The sequence below is a fragment of the Serinus canaria genome, chromosome 10 (assembly GCF_022539315.1).
Source record: "Serinus canaria isolate serCan28SL12 chromosome 10, serCan2020, whole genome shotgun sequence".
NCBI lineage: Eukaryota > Metazoa > Chordata > Aves > Passeriformes > Fringillidae > Serinus > Serinus canaria.
Genome location: NC_066324.1, coordinates 3,735,641 through 3,762,771, shown reverse-complemented (window position 1 = coordinate 3,762,771; position 27,131 = coordinate 3,735,641). Strand labels below are relative to the sequence as shown.

The 27,131-nt window shown below is 40.6% G+C and overlaps 1 protein-coding gene across 4 annotated transcripts in view; it reads left to right on the top strand.

Annotated features, from left to right (window-relative positions):
- The first annotated feature begins 3,075 nt into the window (after positions 1–3,075).
- Positions 3,076–27,131, top strand: part of MEF2A (myocyte enhancer factor 2A) — an 81,798-nt gene continuing 57,742 nt past the window's right edge. For 2 of the 4 annotated variants that reach the window (XM_050978432.1, XM_050978433.1), the window contains exon 1: positions 3,076–3,417. The gene's annotated coding sequence lies outside the window, so the exon portion shown is untranslated. The remainder of the gene's footprint in view (positions 3,418–27,131) is intronic. The other 2 variants (XM_009090034.4, XM_009090035.4) reach the window with 2 other exon arrangements.

Here is a 27,131-nt window from a genome sequence, read left to right as displayed (position 1 = left end):
AAAATTAAGAACACTGCTATCTTTTTTCCTTATCTTTCTTTATATTTGCTATTGCTCTGAGTTTATTTCTCTTTGGATATCATGGAAATTGCAGTGCCTGCTATTTGGCCAAGGGAAGAGATTTCAGGGGGCTCTTTTCAGTCTCTGGGTTGTACATAAGATGGGCAGAAAAGCAGTCAGTGGTTGTTCCCTTTTTTCTCAGAAGTGATCCTGGCAGATGCTTGTGGTAATTTTTCCCTTGTCATATTGACACTCCAGTGTGATGTTCTCTGGGGCTTTCTTATGTTGCTGCCTCTCCAGTCTTACAAAGATTGCCATTTTTACTCTGCAGTGTACATTTTTCTTTATTACCTACAGTTTTGCACCCTCTGTATTATCCAGGAGAATTTGGTCTTTGCAGTTGTCCTGGAAATTAAACCACTGCAGCACCATCAGGTCAGGGAGTGATTTCAGTGATTTTGATGCACCAACTCTTCTGTGACTTTATTCATGTCAGCCTGAGGGGTGACATTTGTCACTCACTGTGACACATCAGGACAGCTGTGCCCTCCCCACCACCAATCCGTGTTCCCCACCAGTCCCAGGAGGGTTCTGCATGAGCAGATGTGGCAGCACATCATCGCACATGGAAAAAACATCTGGAATTTCAACCGCAACCTGAATTTTGCACTTCCTTTTCTCAATTGTTACACAGGGCAGTGTTTCCAGCAGGGCAGGAAAGCGTTTCAGTGGGAAGGAGGCTGCTCTGTGCCCCTGAGGCATTGTTTGCAAGGCTCATAGAGAAATCCCTTGAACAACACATGCTCTGCTTCTTCTTGTGGTGCCACTGAAAAGGACAGATTAGAACCAATTATTTATCTCTTTGGCTTCCTGCTCTATTTTTTGCCAGCTTGAAATAATATGTACTGAAAATAATTCATGAGTATATCCAGAAGTCCTTGCTCAGGCCATGGTTCAGTGTCTTACTCAGATTCCCACTGACTTTTATAACTTAAATATTCAGTATTTTATCTTAACATCTTCTCAGCATATTGCTGTCAAGAGAGGATTTTGTGGTATTAATCATTAGATTCTAGTAATAGACCTTACAGGTATTATGGATGATAGGTATAGTGAGGAAGGAGAGAATAAATCATATTCATATGAAAATCAATGACATTTAGACTGTTCATCTTGAAATTGAAACAAAACTGTGTGGATTTAAATATCTTCCTGATTATTACAGATCAGCAACAAGCCGTTTGGAAATATGACTGTGGATGACAAATATTTATATTTTGTTGTCTTTCTCACTTCTTGTAATCCTTTTTTTAGATCCACAAGAAGAAGTGTCTATTCTTGCACCTCTGCTTTGAACAAAAGGTGGATGTTCAACTTATTCACTGGCTGCACTTTTAAACTAATCTGTAACATTACAAACCCTGAACTCGAGCATTTCTGAGAGCTGTGAATTACTGTTTCCATTTGTGCTAAACTTCTGGAAATAAACAGACAACAGAAATTGACATTCTCTTTTAGGGAACGATCATGGAGGATGCACCTTTTCCCATCCCATGGCGTGGTCACCACCCTGCCAGATGGGAGTTTCTGTCATCATTCCTGGCATCCTATTCCCCAACCTTTTGTGGAGCTACCTTTTTGTGTTCAGGTAACGGCACCATTCTAAAACACAAAGAACCCCTCTGATCTCTGTTTTTCAGAGACAGCACCCTTGGTGCTGCTGTCCTGATTAGAGATGTGCCCTTTGCAGTGATTTGGAGCTGTGAAATGGCTCCTGTCGCTCCACTCTGAGCCCGTGGGTATCTCACAGGATAAATCTGGAAGAGCTGTAGAGCGCAGATGATTTTTGGCAAGTATCATTTTATCATCAAAATTTTATTTTTGGGTCGCTCTTCAGCTGCCGCCTTCTGTGAAGGAGAACGACGCCCATTTGATGTCTTTTATTCTGGATTCCCGAGCAGTCTCTTCTGCTTAGAGCAGAATTAATGGGAGCTCTGGCAGGGATAATGGGAGGTGGGGATGGATGCATGGAGCTGGAACTGAGGTGGACTCTCACCTTTGAAAGTGGGGGCACAGCTCATGTCCTCAGAGCTGGGAGAGTCACAGCAAGCCGGGAAGAAAAATATGAATTTTTAAATCTGTATCTGTACAGTAGATAGTCACTAGGTGTAAGATTAGATATATCATATATAATGAATATTTAGGGTAGAATTAATATAGTGTATATGTACTGTATACCAGACAGACTATGTATTTATAGTGCATATTATGTATAGTATATGTACTGTATAAATTATATATTCGTGTATTTAATAGTGTAATGACTTTATATTAATAGTTTTGACTTTGTAGTAATAGTTTTGATTTTACAACCTTGTCCTTGTTCAGTTTTACCAGTGGCTATTTCTCACAATTACATAGTATCTACCAGTGTATATATACATAATACATATATTTTATATATTGTATATATATTCCATATACTAGACACACTGTGTTTATAGATACACCATATATAAAAATGTACCAACAGAGTATAAAGTGTGTATTTATATATATTTATATACATATATGTGTGTGTATACACCCATATGTATGTGTGTGTGTTGAGGAGGCGGCGGTGCTTTCAGAGGGTGACACACAGGGGTAGCTGCGCTGTTTATCCTGGGGGCAGTGCGGTGCTGCAGGCTCGGCAGGGGCCCGGCCCCACTCACCGGAGCCGCTGTCATCGCCCCCAAGCCGCGCTCCGGCCCCGCAGGCCCCGCTTGGCGCAGGCGCCGCTCGGGGCGGGCCGGGCCCGCTGCGTCACCGCCGGCGCACCCGGCCCCGCGCTCTGCGCATGCGCGCCCGCCGAGCTCGGGCGGGAGGGGCGTTCCCTTCCCAACGGCCCTGCCCCTACTAAGCTCTGATTGGTTGTCGCTTCCCTCCCCCCCTTTCTGATTGAGCGCTCCCATGTCACTCAAGGCTTCCACGTTTCGCTACGCCCCGCCCACCAACTGCGCGCTGATTGGCGGGCTATCCCGTGTGGGGGCTGCGATTGGTTGTGCGCGCCGTCACTCCGGGGCGGGTCGGCGGGCAGGAATGTAGGCCCGGCCGCTCCCCGGACCAACAAAGTAATCCGGCGATGCCTCGAGTGCGGAGCGCGGCCGTGCCCGTCCCACCGCCCGCCGCGGGAGCAGCGAGCCACTCCCCGCCATCCCCGTTCCTTTCCGCCCCTGCCCGGCGCCGTTGAGCGCCCTTGGCCCTGCCGGAGCTGCGCGGAGAAACGTGCGGAAGGACACTGAAGAAGAGTGACAAGCAGTAGTTCCGGCCGCGGTCGGGCCTTATTTCCCAAAAATAGCGCGGTGAGGTATCCGTGCGCCGGTGTCAGTGTCTCCTGAGGAGCCGCGGCGGGAGCGGAGCGAGCGGGGAGCGGCGGTGAGCGAGGGGTCCCGGGGTCCCGGCTCCGCGCGGCCAGCGGGGCGTGTTCCTTCAGCCCGAGGCTTGGCCAGGGCCGGGGACAGCGGCCGAGGGGCTGCGGGGAGGGGAATGGGGAAAGGAAGGAGGGTCCCCCCCCCGCCGGCCCCATCCCGCTCTGAGGGAGCGGAGAGGGGGGAGCCGGCGGGGTCCCGGGGTGGGCGAGTTCCCTGGGCCTCCCCAGAACTTCCTGCGGCAGGGAATGGACATTTATGGGCCAGGCCAGCAGATCTGCTCGGGGACCGGGCGGGAGGGAGCGAAGGAGGGTGGGGTACGCGGCCCTGGAGCGCCCGGGGTGCGGGGAAGGGACCCTTTGTGCTGGGTGTCGCTGGGGAAGGCGACATCGCAGCGAGCGGGGAACCGACAGGAAAAGGCTCCCCGGGAGCCCTTCCGTGGAATGCGCCGGCGGGAGCGGCCGGGGGTCGGCCGGGGGAGCTGGGAATGGTTCAAGGAGTTGTGTGTGCGCCGCAGGAAGGTGTGCTGGGAATGGCAGGGGGACAAGCGCTCCTGGTGTGTGAAGCGGAGGGTGTTTTGTCCAGAAGGAGAAGGCTGAAGGTACAGCGAGGTTGTGCTGCCAGCAGGATTTTGTGTTCGGCGGCAGAAGTCGTGAGGAAAAAGGACTGGTCCGCTTCTGACTGGGAAGACAAATTTTTTTAAGTTTACGGAGCTGTCTTTTACAATAAATTTTTACTTGCTTTTGAGATGCTAAGCGGCGAGGAGAGTGGAATTGCTCAGAAAAACTGACCGTAGTGCCTTGTTTGACAGGTGATTAATTTCAGAGTTGAGAAATTGGAGTTGTGTAGGGGAAAAAAAAGATAATTTAAGAAGAGGGTTTTTTTAAATTGTTTAGTGTAAAAACATTGTGTCCCATAGCCATACAACGACTAAAATTGTTATGAGCAGTGGGGGAAAGGGGTTTTGAGAAGTACAAAGGAGGAAGGAAAAGGAATAATTTGTAAACAGTAGTAAGGAAAATAAAGTGGTTTGGTATGGAATTGGTAATGTAAATGTATTTATTTTAAACATTTTTCACAGTCTGGGAAATTTTTATCTAGCATGAGGAGGGCTGTCAACCTTTATTATGTGAACTGTCTACACACAATTGTTCCTTATGCAAGTTTTTTGGTGGTTTTTTTGTTTTGTTTTGTTTGTTTGTATTTTTTTTTTTTTTTTTTTTTTTTTTTTTGGTTTTTTTTAAGGAACTAGCCAGCTATATTTTGTTAGATAATTCTGGTGTCTTCTTATTGGTATCTGATATTTAAATACCCGTGCAAAAGATGTCAGGGCAACATTCCTGTCATCTATTCTGTCTCTATTTAAAATTATTTAAAATGCCTTTTACGTGTGAGAATGTAATATTTAGGTTTTTTCCTCCTATCTCACAGGTGATTTGCATTTGGGGGAGAAGTGTGAAGTTCCTCATTTAAACTATTTTTTTTTCATTGAGGTGTTAGAATATGTGGAAAATGACATGTTATTTAATTACATAATTTTAAAGGATTATAATAAATTATAATAAAGGATGTCATGTCGGTGCTTTTGTTCACTAAAGGGTATCATTATTAAATTATATTTTAAAATTCTATACTTGTTAAGCCAGCAAATCAAAAATAAGAGAATGGAACAAATTGTCAAGATATTAAGGGATTGTGATGGTGCTGTGCATCTCGAGAGGAGCCTTTTTTGACTGAGGGCATTCAGTTTGGAATTTCATAAGGAAAATAACCCAATGCCCTGGTCAGTTATTTTTGTCCTCCATGATTCCTTCCCACATCTGTAGTTGGCGTGGTCCACGTGTAGTGGCAGAGGGGGATCGTCAGTAAATGGGAAGAATCCCTCGATGTCAGGGACAGGCTCTACCTCAGGACAGCTTTGGCGTACATGAAACTCCTTCTCTCTGCCCCTGGAGCTGATCTAAACCAGTTTGAACATTGCAGCATTTCTGTGATTTATTTGTGAGCAGACACTTGGAGATGTTGGTGGAAATACATCAGCTTTTTTGCTGTTTGCTTGTCCTGCTCTGTTTTTTCAGTGTGTGTTTAAACTGATGTGGTCACTGCTCACCTCTGAGTGAGCGGTGCCATGGAATGCCGTGCATATGTGCAGATCCCTGGATTTAGAGCCCTATAATATGAGTTTCTTTCTCTGTGAAACCACAGATGGAGAAGAAAGCGAACATTGAATTTTATGAACTTAGAGGAATTGAGTCATGTTGGACTAGCACAATGAGGAGGACATGGCTGCATTGAAACTTGAAATAATTCTGGAGAACAAAATGGCTCATTATGGCAGAAGACTCATCTTATTTAGAAACCTTTGAGCTGAAGTGTGTGTGGTTCACCTTAAACTGGTTAATGCGGGCAGCAGAGATTTTATGGGTTTATTTTAGAATGTTGGCCACGTTTCTCAGATAACTTGTTGATGTCATTCTGTATATTCTGGGCCCAAGTGCTGCTTCAGAGAGCCTGGAGGCACCACTCTTCTCTGTGAACAATGCCGTGCTACCTTGCCTGCTCTCACCATGCCCTCCTAACAAAACACAGCTGATTAATTCTCCAGAGTACTTAAAGAAGTGTAGTCTAATGCTGTGTAATGAGCAAATCTGTATTAGTTTGGCAACTTTTTTCCCTAAATAAGGAATATCTTGATTTAGTTATAACTGTGGTTTGTTATGCCTAGCTTGGGTGAGGTCTGCGGGGTTTAGTTGAATTTTTAAAAGTATATGTTTTCTAAAAATTACTATTAGCACATTTTACTTGCCTCTCCAAATTCTTAATTTTTTATTTTTAAAGGATTAAATATTCTGTGTAAACCTTGGGCTTTAGGCCTACTCAGTCCTGACGGCAGCCTGGTAATGTGTGCAAAGTACTGGGATCTGCTTTTCCTTCTCATTGCAATGAATCTTCCTTTGAATTAATTGGAACATCATGTGGCAATGTATGTGCTTCTTAAGGCACAAATCGCTTTAAGTTTTCAAATTCATTGTGTTGGAAAGGCATTATTTCACATGTGTAATAATGTGTTCTTCGATGGATCAAACAAAAGTCCATGTGATAACATGGGTGAATTTGGTGCTTTGTGTTCAGGTTTGGTTCCTTCAGCTCTGGTGAAGTAACCAGGGGATATAAGCACAGCACTCCCTTTTTTCTTGTGTGCCTTCCTGTGCACTGCAAGGCTGAGCAGTGATTACCTGAATGGACTTGTCACTGTTACTGAGGTGGTGCTGATGAGGGGGTAGTTTAACTCTTGCTCCTGCCACTGAGGTGAATAAAGACTTTGCAGGTGTGTAGTGGTATGAGGTTTTAATTTAGGTGTCTTAAATTTATACTCAGAATTCCCTTGCTTTAAGGTGCACTCAGATGTGAAATAACTAAAGGTAGCTGTTTTTTCCCCTGGATGTTTGCAAGGTGGTTTGGGTGTCTTAGGAGGTTTGGGAGATGACACAAGACATTCTTTCACTTTTCCCCCGAGTTAGCTTTGTTGACCTTCCAGTAAAAAACTTGAGGAATTTTTTTTGGACAGCTGATCAAAATACATTTTAGGTCCTTGATGCAGTATCCAGTGTAACAGAACAAAATAGTATTACTGAGAGTTCAACCCAGCCTGTATAATATGACAGTTCCCCTCCCCCCTGCATGTGTTCTGTGGTAGAGCACCAGCTAATAAATAATGAGCTCGTAGTCTGCAATAATAGATTTTGCTTCTTTTATTTGAAAGTAAGCATCTGATCTAGATTTCTACCTCTGACCACTCCCCTCATCTGGTGCTTTCTTATTTTAACACTTGATCTTTCAAGTTACTGCTTAGGGAGTTGAAAAGAAGAAATTTTTTTCGTCCATATTAAGGCATTGATATTTTTTTAAATCAATGGTATTGTTTTGGCTTCTGTTTAATCATTCTGCAGCAGTGTTTCTAGATTTCTTTGTATTTAATATGTAACTTTCTTTAGAAACATAAACCCCTATACTGTGTACTCTCATTTCCATTTGACACTAAAGAGGAATTAATATCTTGCAAGACTCCTCTGTTCCTGAGATTTCACCCCTGCCTGTCCAAGATAATCACCTAGTTAGAATATTTTAAATTATATATAGAATATATATATTTTTTATATATCTATATATTTTTCTTTTCTCATTTTATTCTTAATGTGAGTCTACAGTGAAGAATTAGGAAACAATTTTATTAGAATAAGGCAGGCTAAATTTTGTGACCAGTCTTTTTCAAAATTGTAGTGCAGTGGAATACAGAACCTTTTCTATGGGAGAACTTTGCTTTTTCTTCCGTGTGTTGTAGCAGTACAAGCGTGCCTCTATGATCAGAAGAAAATACATCCCTCTTAATAAGAGTGTGATTAATTGAATTATTTTTCAGGGAATTAACTACTTTATATTCAAAATGTTAGTGATGCTTAATTAGGTAGGTCTCCCAGTTATATTTGCCTCTGTCCCTGGAGAGCTTTTGAATTCTGGCAAAGTCCTTATGGGCCAACCTGGAAACTTGAAAATGTGTTCTGCATTGCTTTGTGATTTCACTAAGAGCTACTGAGAATTGTTGCATGCCTATTTGAAGTATAGTAAGATAAAAAGTAGGTGCTGGGAATTAGCAGCCAAGCAGAGTCGTGGAAAGGTGCTTGCTGTAGGTGTCTGTGTACCAGGCACTGATGACAAAGCATCTTTTCCTTTTTTTCTAAACAGGAGCAAATTGACTCAGAGAAAAATGTGTCATGGTCAGAGATCACCTAAGAGTGGGTGTGTAGAATGGATGGGTTTGTGCTCGTGATACTTTTATGATGATAATAGAGGTAAAGAAGGGTTTTTATCCATTTATTTCAAATCTCTTTGAGTGTTTGTGTAACTCAGTTTCATTTGAAAACCAGATTGCTTCTGACTCTGTAATTTAGGATTTCATGGACTGGACTGGTGTTATTTTTATTGTTTGAAAGCTCACCACAGACCTATGAGAATATGTAAAGCAGATGTGTCATCTGTACCTGCAGTGACACTTGCAGGCTGTGGTCAGCACCAGAGCTGAGGTTTTGTACCAATATGCACAGGCCTGATCTTTTAGTTTTCTGTGATCACTTCGTGTTTGGAAGGTCAAGGGGGATAAATTATTAAACTTTTGCCTATATAATTGTGTAAGCATGTCTGTAAATGAGCTGTGCTGGGGCTGTGCTGTTACACATGCCTTTCTTGAAGATTGTGGCATTCAGAATTAAGAAACAGAATTCAGAGGAGATTGTTTTAGTGTTCTTTATGATGTGGAAGAATTAGAAACAGTTGTAAGAGAAGAGAGTAAGCAAGAGGCTGAACCTTCAGGGACTCAGATATACATAAATGTCCTAAAGGTGAGGGGTCATAAAGGGCACAACAGAATTGTCTTGGCGATGTCCATTAGAGAAACTTCTGAAGGTGTCAGGATAATGTGACTTTACACCCTGTATCACACAAAATCTGCAATAATTGAGTCCAAGAGCTGAGAAAAAAAGTTGTAATATTTTCCCCCCTCACATATCAAAAAAAGTGACTGTTTTTAAGTGGTTATCTTTCTCCAGATGTTTTGAATTGTATTTAATAGACCATCATGTGGAAAACTTGTATGGTATAGCTCAGATGCATTGTATGAGGTTATCAGCATGAGGGACATCTTGTTTTTGGTATCATTCTTTCACAAGCAACTGCCTCTTCCTGATATGACTGCATGCATCCTGTTGTAAAAGCTGTGAGCTGACAAGAATGACTGCTAATAATTTGGTGTATAGAGCAGTTTAAAAATGTTGCTTCTTCCAGAGTGAGCTTTCAAAGCAATGAGTCTTCCGAGGGTGTTTGAGAAAAGGAGATGTTCCATCATCATTGTTCTTTTATTATCTTGTCAGGCTCTGAGGGTAATAAACTGAAATTTTCCGAATTTTTATTTTTCCTTGAAGCTGTTGAAATTATTGTGTAATGGTATGAGGTTTTAATTAAGTCAGGTGTCTTAAATTTATGTTCAGAATCCCCTTGGTTTCAGGGTAAAAGAGGGGAAGTCAGAGGTACAACACAGGATAATTTGTTTCACTTGATTCCTACAAAAAAGGAAAAGCACTTTCTTCTACAACTTTTGAGCCTATAGGCTGTCAAATTATGTTTGTTAGTCTGAGTTTAATAATACTCATATTTACTCGAATAGTTGACTTCAGGGATTTGAAGCTTTTGAGTGCAGAAGAAGGATTTCCTGTGAGAGACTTTGTTAATATCCTCCTGTGTTTCTTTTGAGTGTTGGGGTTTTTTAATGTTTTGTCTTCTTGTTGTCCTCCTTATCTTTGTTCATGGCATTCCAAATGGTGGTGTCTTAGATTTTTGTCATTGAAATGTATGTGAAGATCTTTGCTTTGAGAGATGTTGGGCGATGCAAAAAGTGCCAGCAGTAAAAGTATTCCTGGTTTCCATTAGGAAGCCCTAAATTAGAACTCCTCCTTCAGGGGAAGGAGACAAAATCGTGGATGGCTGAAGAGAGATGTGGTCAGTTGATGGAAGCAAGAATTTGGTGAATATTGGAGATACAGAATATGTGTGATTTGCAGAAGTTATAATTATGAACACAAATGCCCTGAAAATTCCCAAAGAGCATGTGGAACATGAAATGGCTTTGGATGTCATAGAATAAGAATGGGTATTAAATATCTTGTTTCCTTTGTCACAGATATGAAAACTGCTAACCTGAATAGCTGTTAAAAAAAAGGGAAAAATATCAATTGGAACAACTGACATTTAAAAAACATTTTATCAAATCTGTATTACAAAATCATGTAGAAAGCACTTGTTCTTAGTGAAGCACAGAGAAATTTAAGACGACTCTCCAGGCTTTGTATTGGGTTTAATAGGAGATGAAATTTGAGGAGGGCAGAAACAACAAGAATTATCTTAATTGATAAATGATTTTTTCCCCCCCAAAAAAGGAAAAAGCTAATGGTCAATGTTTCTATTTATCACTGCTAACTGAGTATCTTCGAGAAACTAGTAAAATATGTTTGAAACGATTGGAAATTCTGGATTTTAAAATGGAATATTCCTGAATATTGGAGTAATTTAGGTGCCATATGCAAAATAGGAGGAAAGTACCTTAAAAGACTAATGGTTTGTTCAGGAGGTGAAACACGGTAATGGGAGAGTTGCAAATTTCAACTACTGCTCCTGTCATGGCATTCTGATGCTCCTGGTGACTCCTGGCTGAATTTTTTCCTTGGTTTATCTCCAAAGGAGACTTGGGTTCCCGGTGGGATGAAATGTAACCCGATATCCCCCAGATATCCCCAAGCTGTTTCCAGTAAATCTTCCTGCAGATCCTCCGGCCTGCCCTCGCTGGGAGGCGGCTCTGCTTCAAGGGGTTGCAGACCCTTGTGCCTCTGTTCGTAGTTTTCCCTTTGTGTTTTGTGTTTTTCCCTTTTGTGTTCTTGCTGAGGAGTTGGACTCCTGTCCTGTCGAGTTAAGCCTAGTGGTGACGTCCTTGTTTTTACACTTTTGTCCTGAGGATGCCCTGAACTAGTCCGTGCACCCCGTTGTTGTCACACACGGATTTACAAAGAGTCGTGTGTTAGCACAAGGTGCTTATGTAAAACTTGCACCAGATTCCAGCAGGAAGTGACAGAGTCATTCCCTTGAGAAGCTGCGACGGGAGAGGGGATCGGAAGGTTCCTACAAAGAGACTCGAGCAAAAACTGCCTTTTCTTCAAAGCTGAGGGAAGGACATGCCCCGAGTGAGGAGGTTGTGCTCCGAGCCCAGATCCCCCGTGCAGCCCCGTTCGGAGCCCCCGCAGCTCCCTCTGGTGATCCCGGCGTGCCCGTGCAGCCCCGGGGGCTTGGCCGAGCCTCCGATGAGCGAAACCATCAGCTCCTGCCACGGCACTGAAGAAACGCTTCAGAGCGAGCCGAGGCTGCAGCCAGCCTGGTGTTACTCTTGGGTGCCATTGGGTTTTGCTGCCTTTTTGTTTTATTCTTTTCACCATCTAATTTTTGTCTTGGGGGAGATGGAAGTCATTAAAGTATCTGTAGACTGTCCTGTTAACACTGGCTCTAGGCAAGCATAACCAGTGTGATTGCATGAGATAAAAGGATTCCAGCTCTATGGCTGGGTTGCTGAGGAGCAAATGAAGCATGGTATGGGGAAGAGGGAAGAACAAAGACAATGCGTATATGAAAATTTTTATTCTGTATTCTGTAGCCCCTTTCATTTATGGTATTAAAATATGGAGAAATAGTCCAAACTGTACTAGTAAAGAAGTGATTTTGCAAATAATAAAACCTGGAGAATTTCCGTTTCTCTTATTTTTCAACTCTTCTGTTATTCCCTGATCTTTTAGAGTAGCCCCTCTTTTCAGTGATTCTCTTCAGTTCTCCACATATCTTAAATGTGTGCCAGCTATGGCCAGGCTGAGCACACATGCCTGCTGACTGCCCAAGCATCCCCCAGGACCTGCTGCCTCTGGTCACTGCAGGGCACTGCTCTGCCCAGGGCTCTCTGCATGCCAGGTCAAAAATTCTGCAGCAATTTTGGGAAATCTCAAAAATAATTATGCATTTGCTATAGCACTTGTTTGAAACTGACCAATATAATCAGAAGCCATTTATGAGGGAGAATAGACTGTGGTCAAGTAACCTCATTTTATTAAAAAAAGTAAGTTATAAAGCTGTGGAAATAGTTCTGTCTTCAGGATTTTAATGCCATCATTGATGATGCTCTAGTCTAATATCAGCAAACTCTTATTTTAAGTTTTTATTTAATTTTATTAATATAAAACTTAGGGTGATTTAAGACTGCATTCAGTTTCTTAATTTGCTTTGGTTCTAATGTATTTGATTTGTTCTAAGTATCATGTTAGGCTGGAATTCATTCGTTCAGCAAAAGAAATACATCTTCATTTTGGTGAGGCCTGCTTGTAAGTGTATGGGAAGATAGTTGGAATTTCTTCCTTGTGTCTTCCTTCCATTCTTAAGATGTATTAATAACTTTATCTAAAGCCCCCACCTCACCTCCTCCCCCATGTGATGCTCATATCCATGCTTTACGAAGGACTTTCTGGATCCAGTTTTTTTAACAAGTTTTTTTTAAGGACTGAATTGTTCTGTAATAAAACCTATCACAATATTGCTGGGTACTGGCTGAGTATTCTCAAAAGAAGTTTTTGCCTGCTTTTGAGTCATCCAGTCCTTGAATGAAATGTTAATGAGAAGATGATCTGACAAACTTCTTGAAATCTTTCTGCGCAACAAAATCCTGATTGTGAATTTCCTTCAGATCTGTTTGTTTAAGGCACCTAAGTTGGTTTTTGTAGCTGTCTTGCATGCATGTAGATAATGCCTACAAGCAAGCCACAAAGGTCTTGGTGTGTTGTTTTTCTAAGGCTTGAATGACTAATTTTCTGAATGTGTAAGGAGCAACAGCCTTTTGTGTGAAGTTCCTTTTGTGCTTGTTAGAACTGTAGAAGCAGGAGAAAGTAAGCACAGCCTAAATTTCAGAGTTGCAATCTGACAAGAATCCTCCAGGCTTATCTGCAAGAGCTGAGATCACAGTTCTTGCTTCTCTCTAACCTGTGCTTCTCTGCTTTTAATTCTTCATGTTCTCCTCTGCTTAGTCTTAGTGGCTTATAAGATTTTTCAGTGGCGTAATTAGCTTATCTTAAAATAGTCTGATCTGGTGGGGCAGTACTGGGACAATGACGGGACAGCCAGCCCAGCCCCAGTCACACGCTGTCAACCACAGAGATGTGTCAGTGCTTGGGCCACTCAGCAGGAAGGGAGGAGTAGGTGAAAATCTTTTGAAGACATAAGTGGACCTTGAACATGAATGATTCAGCTCACCTGTGCTAGGATTTACACGTTTTCCTTCAGGAATTTGGCAACAGCATGATAAAGTAACTAGAAAGCAGCTTCTCCTTGGTTTAAACCAAGATACAAAAGGAATGGAAACAAACAAAAAAAAAAATTAAGTTCCAGTTGAGTTCATTTCCTTGGGTTCTTTTTTATATTTGTAGCTTTAGTGTCTGGCTCTGTTTATCAGCCCTCACACTTCAGAGAGAATCATTTTACCTCAGAGCCTCATCTTACCTCAGATGCCTTGGTTCAAGCTTACCAGTGTTTCAGGTCTGAGACCTTTAAAGTTTGAAGTGTCTGATCATTAACATTTATACTTCCTTGAGACTGTATCTCTGGGTTTCATACTTTCTATAATTGTCTTCTGTCTTCATTTCCATCTCTCTAGACAAATACAGATTACAATATAAATTTAGACAAGGGCACAATTGCATGTGTTAATGAAGACTGTTGTAGGTACACCAGTTCTGAGGGGTAAACTCAACATTTAAAATGCCTTTCTTGGAAAAGCTGCTGATGCAGTTGCTATTGTGGTTGCTACAATCTTGAACAAGGGATTAGAATACTTTTTGTGTCTTGTTACTATGCAGGGAAAGGAACTTGATCTACAGTACATTCAGGATGTTGCTTTTGATGTGATTTATCCTGTATTTTCTGAGAGCTGTCCCTTTCTTTAGATTTCAGTAGAAGAGCACTTTTTCTGAAATTCATAAACTCCCTAAATTTATGTGCCATTACCATGCTTTTTTTGTTGATTAAAAATGGATTTCAGCATTTCACAGCTCACTATTTGTTGAAATAGTGGCTCATGCTAGGGCACTCCAATACTGGCTAGTCTTGTCTTCAAGGAGAAAATTTAGTTCTGTTATTATAATGTGTAAAATGCTTTTTAGGGAAGGTTTGTTCTCTTTGGCTTGATACCTGTTCATTCTGGAGTCTAATGAAACTTCTGTGTTTACGCTTTTAGGTTCTGCATTTTCATCTCTCAAACCCTGCAAACCAATCTACTAAGAGATGCTTTTGTTACATTTGAGTTTGCATATCTTCATTGAAAAACTAATTTGGACTCTGCAAGACATAGTTAAAAACAAACTCTTCTGGTAATGTTTGAGTTCTTCCAGGTGGATTTGATGTACTGCCTCCATGCAGGAAGTGAGAAAAGGAGTTTTAACTATACATTAATGTCTTGCATATGCTGCAATGTTCCTTGAACTTTTCCTGTAAATGGCTGTAGCCAGGCAAGTCCTCTGTGTAGTTTAATGTTTAACTCTGGTTTTATTTTGTTGCAATTGCTGGTGCCCTTATGCATGCAGATAGAGTTGCGCTATAACTGAGGCTGGGAGGGGGAATTTGCTTCGCTTCCTGTTTAAGATGTGGATCCCAAAAGCTTCGTCTAGGCATGATTTTAGTCTGGTGTAGTTTGTGACTAAAAATTTAGTAACAAGTACTTTCCAAGGTCTACTTATTCCAGTGAAACTTCCTAGACTGCTTTAGATAAAGTCAGCTTCCAGTGGGACTTGGGACATTTCTTGTAATGCTTGGTTCTTTGTGTTATATGTATGGAGTTGGGTTTTTTTTCCTTTCTTTTCTTTTTTCCCCTGGTTTCTCCCACATTCATTAACTGTGCTTACAATGAGTTTTCAGTGAATTAGTGTCAATGTTCCAGTGAAATCCTTGGCTGTACTGATGATGTAAGTGGTAGAGATCTTATTCTGGAATTCTTTCTACTGTCTCCTTGTGTCTGTTAGACCTATTTAGATGAAAATGCTGTAGGCCATTGCCTGTGTGCTTGTTCCCTGCTATATATTAATGTTTGTGTCTTAGAGGTATTAGTAGAGAGATTATTAGGAGGGGAAGTCTAGCACAGAAAAGCTTCCTGTGGATGACTTGCAGTAGTGGTGAATTCTGACAGGGTTCCCATGGTAGTGAATGTGTTTTCTTTAATACACATTACTCAGATCTTGCTATTGTCTTCTTTATAATACAGCGTGGTGGCTGTATTATTGTCAATACACAAGTTGCCTTAGCAAAACCTTTTGAAGCGCTGTAAAAAAATACGTGAAACCATGTTTGGCAAAAAATGCTGAAGGGTTTTAATGGTTCCTGAGTGTGTAGGGAACAGTCTTTTTTCCCCTTTTGGCAATCACATGAACTTTTGAATCCAAGTCTTTGTCTCCTTCTCCTCTGCTGTATTCACATATGAAATTAAATTATTTAACTTTCATTTTAGCAATAGGAGACAATTTGAGCATAATTAAAGCAATGTATCTGTCTAAATGAGTGATACCTAATTGGATTAGCGTTGTTTAGAGAGCATGTGTGCAGTCATTCTTTGTGAATCTGTACATTTCTCTTTTAGATCTACAATAAATATTGAGTCTCACTGTTCAATCTAATGAACGAAGCTTTAGATCTGCACGTTGATTGCCACTCTCAACTTCCAGTGGGTTGAGATGCTGTTCTGCAATTTCTGGTTTCAGCCTTCTTACTGCCTGGGGTTCATACTCTGCCTGTGGGGAGATGCACTCGATCTGGAGATGTTCAGAGTAATTTGGATAATGAGGAATGATAATATCCATACCATTTAAAGAAAATTTTTTAAAAAGTGTATCTGAGTTCTAGTGCTCTTTTGCTAGTCTCAAGCAGTTTATGTATGAAATCTCCTAAACTAGAAGATCCTTCACCCACATCTGAAGTCTGTATATCCTATTAACAGGCCTTGCCTATTTTTCCTGTACAGTACCTTCCTGGACTTATCTTAATAATACTGTCCTTTGAAAGACTTGGCAGGGCACTGTACTGAAGAGGAATACAATAGGAAAAATATTACTCATTAGATCTGTCTTCTGGATTAGTCCAAATTTGGGGAAGTAGTCTGATCCCCTCAGACCTCAGATCCCCTCTCAGATCAACAGTAAAGCTCTGTTTTGATAAATGTAGATAGGTAGATGTATACAGAACACCTTTAAACTCATTTATTGTACCTGTGCCAGTCAGAGGCATGTTAGGATAGCACACAGAAAGCATTTAGTTCGTTATCCCTGCTGCTTGAAAATCCATCATTTCACAAAATGCTCGTTAGTTGTAGCGCCTAAATGGGGCAAACCTGTTTCTTAATGAAGAACATGTTTTCAGTGTCATATTTGTCATCATTAAGGCTTTGGGAAACTGGGTTAATATGTTCAGTTGTGATTATGCACTAGCAAGATGTGGATGGCAGTGCACCTGCTTTTTGAGGTGGATACATTTTCTCACGTGGTCTCGTGTGGTTTGTAGCTGTGAATTCCTGTCTCAGCTCTTCTTTACATCTTGAGCGGAACAGTGTTGAAATTATTTGATGTGTTCCAGTAAAGCAAATGACAGTGCCCACCAACTTTTACTCTTTTTCCATTTGTTTCTTTATTAGATGTGTTTTGGTCATTTTTTGTGTGTTGTGAGAACATGTTTTTTGGTATAGCAAGTGTTGCTGCATGAAATGCCTTCAAAAGTAGATTAATGTGGCAAATTTAAGTCAGTCATCCTTTTAAAAACTGAAATCTTGTTTATGTATTTAATTTAGGTGATTAAACTACAATGAAGCTTGTGGCTTTCAATAAAACTTGCAGTTCCAGAGCTTGTCTGTGGTCTGGATTGATGTCTCTGTTCTAAGAAAGATTTGGCTCAGATGGCCTTTAACAAATTGGGATAACCAGGGGATCTAATAATTTCATTTAATTTTGGTATTTATGTGTGACAGAGGCTTCTGAAGTGCCCAGCATACAGGTCTTGGGGTGTGGCAGAGGTTGGATGATGATGGTGGCAGTTTCTACCTGTTTGACCTGACCAAATGGATGCCTGACTCTGAGCGCTTTAACTGTGGACTGCATTCTGCCAAGTACTACTTCCATCAGCTCTTGCTCTTTATAAATATCCAAGATAAAAAAAAATGAGAAATAATTTTCTAGTGCAAGTGCTGTGTTTTTGCATTTGTTTTCAGTTCTCTAGTTGATACCTGTAGGTTAAATTAAAAGTGCAAATTGTGACCTGGAAGACCTCAGTGCCTCAAACTTGCCTGCTGATCCATTAGATTAGCAGCACGTTACTTCACTGGCAGACCTTGCCTTGTTTTGAGTATTTTTTTGCTGTTGAGAAAATTTAAGATTGGTGCCTTGCCTTTGCACCAGTGGATTCCTTGCTGCCCCTGTGCAAATGCCTTAATCTGCATCTCCCTGCCTGGGTGCAGCTGAACAATCTTGAGCTCTGTCCTGTGTCAGTGTGACAGGGCAGGAGTAGAGGAGGTGTGGGGTGATGTGTGACTTGGCTAAAAGCAAGTGCTGGAAGCAGCTGAAGCTGTGCTGCCTGTGATTTTTGGTGTGATGATCTGGATGAGTGAATATGTTGGATTTCAGCTGTTTATTCTCTATAAATTTTTTTTTTTTTTTTAGATAGTTGCAGGTAAACAAGAAGTATTTCCACCACACCCCCTTCTGTGCTATTTTTTTGAGCTTTCTTTCATTTCACTTCCTGGTGGGTAGATGGCAAGTTCTCTGGCAGATTTACTTATTAAAGTGCTGGTGAATTTTCTCCTGAGAAAGCAAATATTGTGGCTTCTACTCTTGGCAAGTATTTCTTCTTTTGCTTTTCTTAATATCCTCCATTTCTGGTATGGCTTTTAGCGTTTCCATGAATACAATTCTACATCTGGGTATGTCAGCTGGCTATGTTACATTAACAGATTTTTGTTTCTTCTTTTCACCTGGGGTCTTGTAAAGCAGATGCTCCAAAACTGACTGATTAGGTACCAGCACTTTTGGAGAAATAAAACAATTATTATCTGATCTGAAAGGCAGCATTTGCATAGTTTTACATTATGCAAGCTCTACTTTGGTTGGTAATCATGTTGGATAGGTTTTGATTTCTGCCTGTTGTTGATGGTTTTTGTTTGCTTCTGAAGTAAGAGTAACCTGTAGCACTTCACAGCTGCAGATAATTTAATTCCAAGTCCTTCACCAAGGTCAGTGGGATTTTTTTGTACTTTGTATAATACTGAGCATTTATTTTTCTTAGTAAAAACTTGTTGCATGTGATATGTAAGATTGTAAGGCAACTTAATATTATTTGCTTACAGGAGAAACACTGTTTATTTAATTTTTACTGTATTGATAAAATTTGGATGCTGCATTTAAATTGTGCAGTCAGAAACATGTTCTTTAAAAAGATGAAAAATATGTTTTCTGTAGACAAGCTGTATTTGTAGAGTCCAGTTTCTAGTTTTGTCTTTGTGTGGAAGTTTACTGGTTCAGTTATTTCATGACTTTTCTGTGGGGATTTTTATCAGTGTAGCTCTTGGTTTTAGTTCTGTGTGTTCTTTTTGTCAAAGGAATCCATTGTGTGTGTGAGTTATTGAATACTCCTGGTGTGTTGGGATTTGTGCTGTTCTTCAGTGCTGGGACTTTGCTAATAGCTGGTCAGAATGTTTGCACCTCTTAAGTCATCAATGTGGAAAAAATACCAAATAAGATATAATGAAAAAATGTGTTCAGCTCTGATGCAGATAGGAAAGGGATGACTTAAATATTCGAGCAATAGCAAGTCAAATGCCAAGTTTGGAACGTGCTAATTCAGCCAAGCTCACGTTTGTGACAGCTCTGCAGGGGTGAAGAATGCTTCTTGAGGAGGATTTTTTTCTTTCCTCTTCGCAGCGACAGCTTCTGTGCTCCCCTGGGTCGGGGGGTGGGGAGCTCTTCCCAGCAGCTGCACAGAAACCTGTAAGTGCAGGCATGGCCCAGATTCGATGCTGGAGCTTCAGGCTGAGTTCTGCTGTGTGTTAGCACTTGGTCCATGTGATGCTGTTTGACCGGATAAAGGCTCTCAATCATGTGCTAATGTGTGATACTAAATGAATACATATTCTCTGTGTAGCTAATAGAAATGTTTCTCCTGCTAAAAAATAAGTGCCTCCTATATTAGAAATGATTTTGTGCCTCCAACATGGTCCCTTAGAGCAGAAGTTCTAATGTCAAAACGAAACCTGGTCAATATATCAGGACCATCCTGCAGACATTTTACAGTTTGGTGCTTAACCTTTGGGTGGCTAAAATTAAAAGTGTTATAATAATTTCCTTCTGTAAAAATGTGGTATTCTGTAATTTTGTGTCAACGTGTTATTTGATAAATGCAGGTGTGCTCTGCAGAGTAATTAAGGGAGGACTCTGAATAATGAGCTAGTTTAAAGTATCATCTGCTCAAAATCCAGGCATACATCTACCTTTGCCTCTTCCTGTTCTCTTGGTATGCCCATAGCAGATCTTTATTGTGAGTAAGCTGGTACCTGCTGGTAGCTCTGTCTGGTTTCCAGCTGTCCCCACCAATGTGAAGGGAAGATCAATGAAGTATGAACCATCTCACAAAATTTCTGTTTAAGAGGAGCAGTGTCAGGGTGTGCTTCTAGGTTGCAGCAAACATGCAATTGCAGCTAAAGTAGGTCTGTGAGAACTTTCACCTACCCCCTGTGCATGTGGTTGCACTAGAGAAGCAACAGTCCAGGATTTTTATGTGGGCTAGCTGCCTAAATATTTTCCAAAAGTCTGTATGATTCCCTCTGCCTCCAAGTCAGCTGAAGCTTGTTGTGATTACACCCTTACTGATAAGTGTTTGAGTTAGGCTTTCCTCTGTGCTTAGGAAAAGAAGAGGATTAATGCATATTCCTCCAGCAGAATACAGATAACCTCTCTTGACCCTGGTGATCAAGTCTATTCCCCTTTTATCTTTGCATTCTCCAAGGCACCAATCTGAAGCCGTGGAATACACGATCCTGTGTTGGTCTAGAGACTGCTTTTAGAAGAGTTTGCCTTCCTTACCCCACTATGCTGGCATTCTCTGCAGTGGTGTCCTTTTGTAGTATGACATATTAAAGCATTGTCACAGAGGATGATGAAATATTTTTAGGGTGTGCTCCATTAATTTTGACAACTCAGATTTGTTTGTGCTTTTTATATGCCAGTGTGTGTATTTCTAGACATGTCAATATATATGTAGAGACAATATGTGGGATTTTTTTAATATGTCACTGTCTTTTATGGAGAACATCTGCTCTGAAATTGTTACAACAATATGCAATGATGCTTATTTAAAATGTGTTCTTGTAGTTACTGTGTATCCAGGCAGTTTAATAAACCAGTAAAAGATTTCAAATATAGTTGAATACCCTACCCAGGTAATGATACTTTGTGTTTGGAGTCTCACCAATCTTAACGTGTCACATATTATAGACAATAATTGTGTGACATTTTCCTTAAATTTTCATAGCAAAAGACTATGCCAAAGCCATTAGCTTTGGAGTCTTGAATCTGAAAAATTCATAATATAGATAACATAAATGCAAGGCTTGCGTGTGTGTGTTAAAATAGTAAATGGGTTAAAGTAGCACAGGCATACTTTGTACTGTGTTGGCATAGTTTTCCCCTTCAGATGGTAGTTTGGAATGTGAAGCCTCTTCCTATATGAGCTGGAGCAGAGCTAAAGTCTAATGTCACTTACAGGAGAAATTTAATACAAGCAGCTTGTGCAGAACTGACCTGCTGCCTTGGTAGCATGTAATATATTTAGCATGCATGTGTCTAGTAACCATGTGATCTTATACAAGAGAATAAAACAGAAAAGCTCTCAAAAGTTAACATTTCTCTGAATGTTTTCAGAGTTCTATTCATTAAATAAAATGTTATCAAACTATTTAAAGAGACTCAGCTTGTAACTGGGATGTAACCAACTCAGAATTTGGAATGCTGCAGCAATGTCTCTGCATATCAGTGTGAGCGAGATAGAATTCCAAAATAATTAGATATTTTTAATCCACCGTAATTTTTGGAGTGTTTTATTTGGGTTTTTTTGGCTGTTACAGTTCAGTTTTTTGCTGCTGCGATGACCTAAGATTAAATTTTGAATGTAATCTGAAAATAGCAATCTGATCCTCAGGTACTTAATCTTTAAGAAAACCCACAACTGTAAATTTTGGCAGTGCTGTGATATTGTCAGACTATCTTGGTATCATCTGTGCTTAAAAGCTAAAGTGTCACTTACGTGCCTTCTGCAGATTTACCAGGACACCATTTGGGAGATGATAAGCAGGGAAGAGTGGCACACATAAGTCCTCTATCAAGACGACATTAAACAGTGGATAATCTCTTTAATGGAATATAATCTTGCTTATGCAAAATCCTAATAAAATTTAGTATTTTCCCCACTGATTTGTTGCAGAAAGTGTGATGTTGATGTTGGTTTCCAGTTTAGGGGTTTTTGATGTCTTGTGCTGAGCAGAGAGGTGATTTTTCTCATCATCCCCTGTTTTGTTGCACAATCCCATTTTCCCTGTGGTAGCAGCATGGTTCTTGCACAGCAGCTGTGAGCCCAGGTGAGTAGAAATGTCCTGGGCTGGATCCAAGCAGCAGAGTGGAGCTTTAATACTGAATGTGGGACGTGGTGTTTCTACCGACACATTGCTGAAGGATTTCCTTAGTCTCAGGCTTGCATGATTGTGTTCCTTAAGCTGGAAGATTCAAGTGGGTTCTGAATGCCTTGGGAGCTCCTTCTCTTCCCATGTCCTGCCAGTGAGGCTTGCCTGAAAGCAGAGGGGTGAAGGGTTCCACCTTCCCCAGCTGTGATTTTAACATGCCTCTTCCAGCTATCAGCTTTTTCCATCTCTTCCTGTTGAGAAGTCAATGTCGGCACTTTCTTCTGAATAATTGGTTGTTGGATTTTGGGTTTTTATTTTATTCTAGGTGCACTGTCATTATGGATCAGTGAACTCCTTCAAAGATTGAAGATACTTTCTTTGGATTTCTGTAGTTTTGGTAGATACTGCCTTTGCAGAAGAATTGCAAGGAAGCACAGTCTATTTTGTGTACTTTAAGGATGCATATAATAAAGTAGAATTAAAATGTCTTAAACATAGTAGAGAATTGAAATTTATTCCATAAAGCATCTGTTATGTACCTTAGCATATGTCCTGTTTCTAGCCCTGGAGGGTGTAGTTGTGTTGGAAGCTGTGGCTGGTGCTCCTGAGTTAATGCCATATGAAAACAACAAGGTCCCTTTAGAGTTCTCCTTTTTTTTTTTTTTTTTTCCTCCATAGCACCCTGGATCTGAGACACTGCAGAACCATCAGTGCAAACTCAGACCTCTAGCAAAAGCTGCAGCATCTTTCTAGTGGGTTAGTCAGTGTTATTGACAAATATTTCTTTGGTCTCATGATATACTTTTCCTTTTCTCTGGATGTTCTAAATAATTTTTTTACAAGAACTGAGTCTTGTGCTTAATTGATTTAATTTTCAGAAGGCCAATGAATACCATGTGCATCCTTGAAAGACCTTCCCTTAAGGTGAAATCCTCGAAAGTGAATGAAAATCAGTTTCTTTTTAATGCCTGTTTGAATCCACTAAGTTGAAAGTGCCAGATCTGTGTCTTTTGTTCTGTGCTATGTGGCATCAAATTAGATAAAATGTCACAGACAAACTTATCGTTAATTCTTTCTGCTGCTGTCCTCTGTCACACTTCTGCTTTTGAGGACCTGTTCTTCCCTTTGCTGCCTTAATTCCAGCTGTGCATGGTGAGCATTTTCCCTGAAAGAACTGGACTAATTCAAAAAAGAACGAAGCACTGAGACTTAAGAGCATCACTCTCCTGTATGGGAATTTTAAGGGGATACTACCATCCTCTTCAGGAATATTGTGGCTTCTGTTCCACCTAGGCAGGGACACCTGTTTGACTGAAAGGAGATTTTTGAATCAGAGGATTCACTAAATGCACTAAGTAATTCTTCCTTTCCATGCCCAAGCTGACATCTTGCAGCTAATGCAGATGGAAGGATTTGGCAGCAGTAGGGTGTGAGAGCAGAACTCTTGGTTTACTCTGTTTAAACCAAAGCTCAGTGCTGCTTTAAATGCTGTTATCCCTGTGGATGGATCTGGTTCAGGCATGTAGATCTCTTCCCGAACTGGGCAGTGATGGTGGCCTTAAGATTTTATGTGGTGCTGTTTATGTTGTGGAATACTAAAAGGTTTGTGTTATTTTGGGTAAGTGAAGCTTACAAAGGGGAGTGCCTGCCACCTCTAAAGGCTTGCTGAGGTTGTTAATCAGATATTACCATCAAAATGAAGTACATTCAGTGGTAGACAAAGAGGAAGGAAACCTACCAGAAGCTAGAAGGAAGAATCTCCAGAAGTGTTGGTTGATGTAACATGTTAAGAGTGGTGTCTGCTAGAAGTACAGGGTAAGCTTGTTTTGATTCCTATCTTCCTTTGAAAGTAGGCAAATGTTTATAGTGTGGAGAATGTCTCCACCCCTCCCTCCTTGAAGCTCTGTGCTGGAGAAAATGATGACACTGGATGTTGGTGAATTCTTACAAATCTAAACATAGCCCATAATCATAGGTGTGTCTGTGCAGGGATAAAAGTGTACGAGCTCCAGATGAAATCATAAGATCAAGTTTTGAGAACTAGATCCAACTCAGTGCTCACCCTTCTGGGTTATACTAAGAAGTCTTTGTTTCAAATCTCAGTTTAAGAATCTGTTAACTTGGCAGCAGGATGGAGTCTGCTAAAAAAACAGCTAGCAATCTGTAGTTCGTCTGAATGCAGGGAGTGAATTGCTGGAAAGATCCCTTTCTCCCAGTGGGAAGACAGAATTTTGTAGTCCCAGTGTTTAGTTTTCAATTTTCTTTAAGCAAGTATGATTGCATTTCCTTGCAGCTTCTATAATCCTGCTTCAAAGTAGAGGATATGAGGTGAGAATTGAGGGAAAAGTAGAACTCAGTCATCAGTACAGTTTCCTGATTAAAATCCACTTCACTAATTCTGATTCTCATGAGCTGTCAGGTGTATCTTGTATTTTGGCATATGGCTGTTCCAGTGTTTGCACTGAGTTGGCTGTTCAGTTTTTATTAAGCAATGTGTGGCCTCATGTGCAAGACTTGCAAAGCATCACCAAAGAGCAGGACAGGATGGAACTGGATGCTGGAAGTTTCTTGGAGTTTGATTTGTAGCCAGTTAAAACTTTGTTGCTCTGTATCTGCCTTGCAGTGAGGAGATTCAGGTTCTCAGGGTGGTGTAGAAAAACAGGTATGTTCAAAGCTATACCAGCATTGGAGGGGAAAATACATTCTCAATACAGGCCAGAGCAGCAATAATGGAGCTGAAGAGGTCCTGGGTGTGCTGTCCCTTGCAGGCTGGGTCTTTGCTGAGGCAGGTGAAATTGGAGAGCAGAGCACTGCTATCTGCTGTTTGCCAGCTTGCTGTCAATATTTGTTGCTTCAGCTGCTGCAAGGCTTCCAGTCAGCATGTGAGAGAGAAATGCTTTAATGTCCTGAAGGCCCAGAGTACTCAACAATTAAGTTTTTTTTAAGAGGAGTTAGGGTTTCTTGCAGGTGCAGGAATGCTTCTCAGCAGGTTCTTGAAAGCTGTGTATAAACTGTGTCAATTTGCTGTGGTTTACTTTTTGTTGTATAACTCCATATAATCATGTTCACAGGTTAGTTACATAGAATGAGTAAAAGGAGATAATGTAAAATTATTAAGTTAGCATCTGATTCTAGTGTACAGAATCCACTTTAATAAATGTATTTAATATCTAATATCTGAGTGGTTTTTTTCCCCAGATAAAGAAGTACATAGGGTTTTTCAGAAAGACAAAATTCCTTGTCTTATGAGAAAGGAACAGAAAAGATTGCAGATGCTTTAATGTGTGCTCTGATGATACTGGTTCATGATAAATGAAAATAATTTCTTTGTCTAGATAAGTTTGTCACTTCACATGAGGAGTTCAACACCATCTTGATCTCACTTGTCCCAGCTCATGGGTTGACTGAGGTGTGTGAATTTACACATTGCACACTTTGAGCTATCAGGGCTACAGGCAACATCCAGGTTTTATGGTGGAATGCAACTGCTCTTAACCACAATACACCTTCAAGAAGTCATTCACAACTAACTGCTTTGTATTTGCTTTGCAATTCAAATAAGGTTCCTAAGGGCTCTTAGCTAGGATTCTGTCAGGGATGAAGAAGACAGCATGGATGGAAGGGACCCAGCAGTGTGTGGAAATCCTGCACTGTTAGTATATGTTCCAAGCAGGTTTAAATCAGTGATTCCATAATTAAATGCTGAGATGAACATTCTATCTAATAGTGCAAGAGATCATGCAGTCTTCTCTTCTGACATGGTTTCTGGTTGATGTTTCTGTTAGTTTCTGTTTTTTCATTTTTATTGTATAACTGGGGTCTGGATGGTCAGCTATGGTTATAATCTGACTCCTGATGGACCCTGGTTATTGTCAGGTCTAGGCAGTTGTTGCATCAGACACTGCTTGGCCAATGAAGTGGTGATGAAGATGAAGATGTCTCTCTTCCAGTTTCAGACAGCTCACGTTTGCATCTGATGTTTTATGTCAAAGGTAAATGAATATACTTGTTTAAACTAGGAGGTTTTCAGTAAGGGAAGTCTGCACTAATCTGAAACTGTCTGAGCTTTTGCTTCAGATTCCTGGCTACTTAATGCAGTTCTGAAAGCAGCCCTGCTGCCTTTCAAATACATTGAGAGCCAGCTTCTGTGGCTTTCTTTTCTCAATATTCCTTGCTCTTGTTGGGCTCCTCAGTGATGTAATACATTACTCATGTAGTAGTTTATCAGAAGGACTTTATATGTTTGTATGAATCACCTAACTGGTTCTTGTTGAGACCTTGATTAAAGTTTTTCTGGCCCTTCACTTAAAGTTCTGTCAGCTGAATCTTCTAATTCACCTTTTTAGTGGCCCTCTGCATGTAAGATGCTTGTTAGGGTTTGTTGACAGGAAAAGAAATTGAGATTTTTAAAGTTTTGAGGATTTCTGTTTTTAATACGATAATGGGAACAAATGGATGAGAGTTCTCACTTCTTTTTATAGTCATGGAATATTTCACTCCAGAAGCTGTTGAATCAGATATTTGAATACATGTTGCTATCTAACACTTGAATCACATAGCTTTGCTGTGAAGCTGTAATGTTACTTTGGGTCAAACAACTTAATTTTTCCATTTGCAGCAATTGGCAAGAAAGATCAAATGGTAAAATCTAATTATTTCACCTGTCTTGCAGGTAATAACAAGTAACAGAGTTACTGTAGCAGCCTGAATTTCAATTTCTCAACTAAACCATATTAACTAACTGTGTGTGCTAGTTTCTTGTTAAGGATACAATAGTTTCAAAGTACCTGAAGAGTCAGTGTTCTGTTATCAGTTTAGTTAAATTGACATTTTTGCAAGAGAATCCAAGTGGCTGGGTTAATCTTAATGGCATAAGCATGCCCAGACTACCAGGCATCACCTGCCAAAAAAGAAAAATGTTTATAAGCAGAATATATTTTGGATAGTATTCTTGGTAAAAATGGAGTTTACTACAATTGTTGGGGTATGGATCCTAATGTACTAAACTTCTGGTTTTAATGGCTTGCCCTGTACTTGATTAGGCCAGTCTTAGCTTGTGGTTGATTTTAAGAATATGGACATCCAAACGGAGGGCAGTAACACTGTTGGGGTGGAGTTCTAGTACTTGGATCAATAAAATGTTTTGGGCTGTAAGGAATTTCATTTTAGGCTGCTTTTAAAAGTGGCTGCTGACATTGGGGAGGTCATGGGAGTCAGGCAGTTTCTTGCCTGTGGTGCCCAGCAGCATTTTCCTCAGTTCCTTGATGCTGCCTAAGTTCTGCCTGTATGTAATCCTTTTGCAGATTATCATGGCTGAGGTGTAGCTGAGTGGATTCACCTCACTTGTATGTTGTTTTATTATTTGCTACCTGTCTGCCTTGGATTCTGAAATG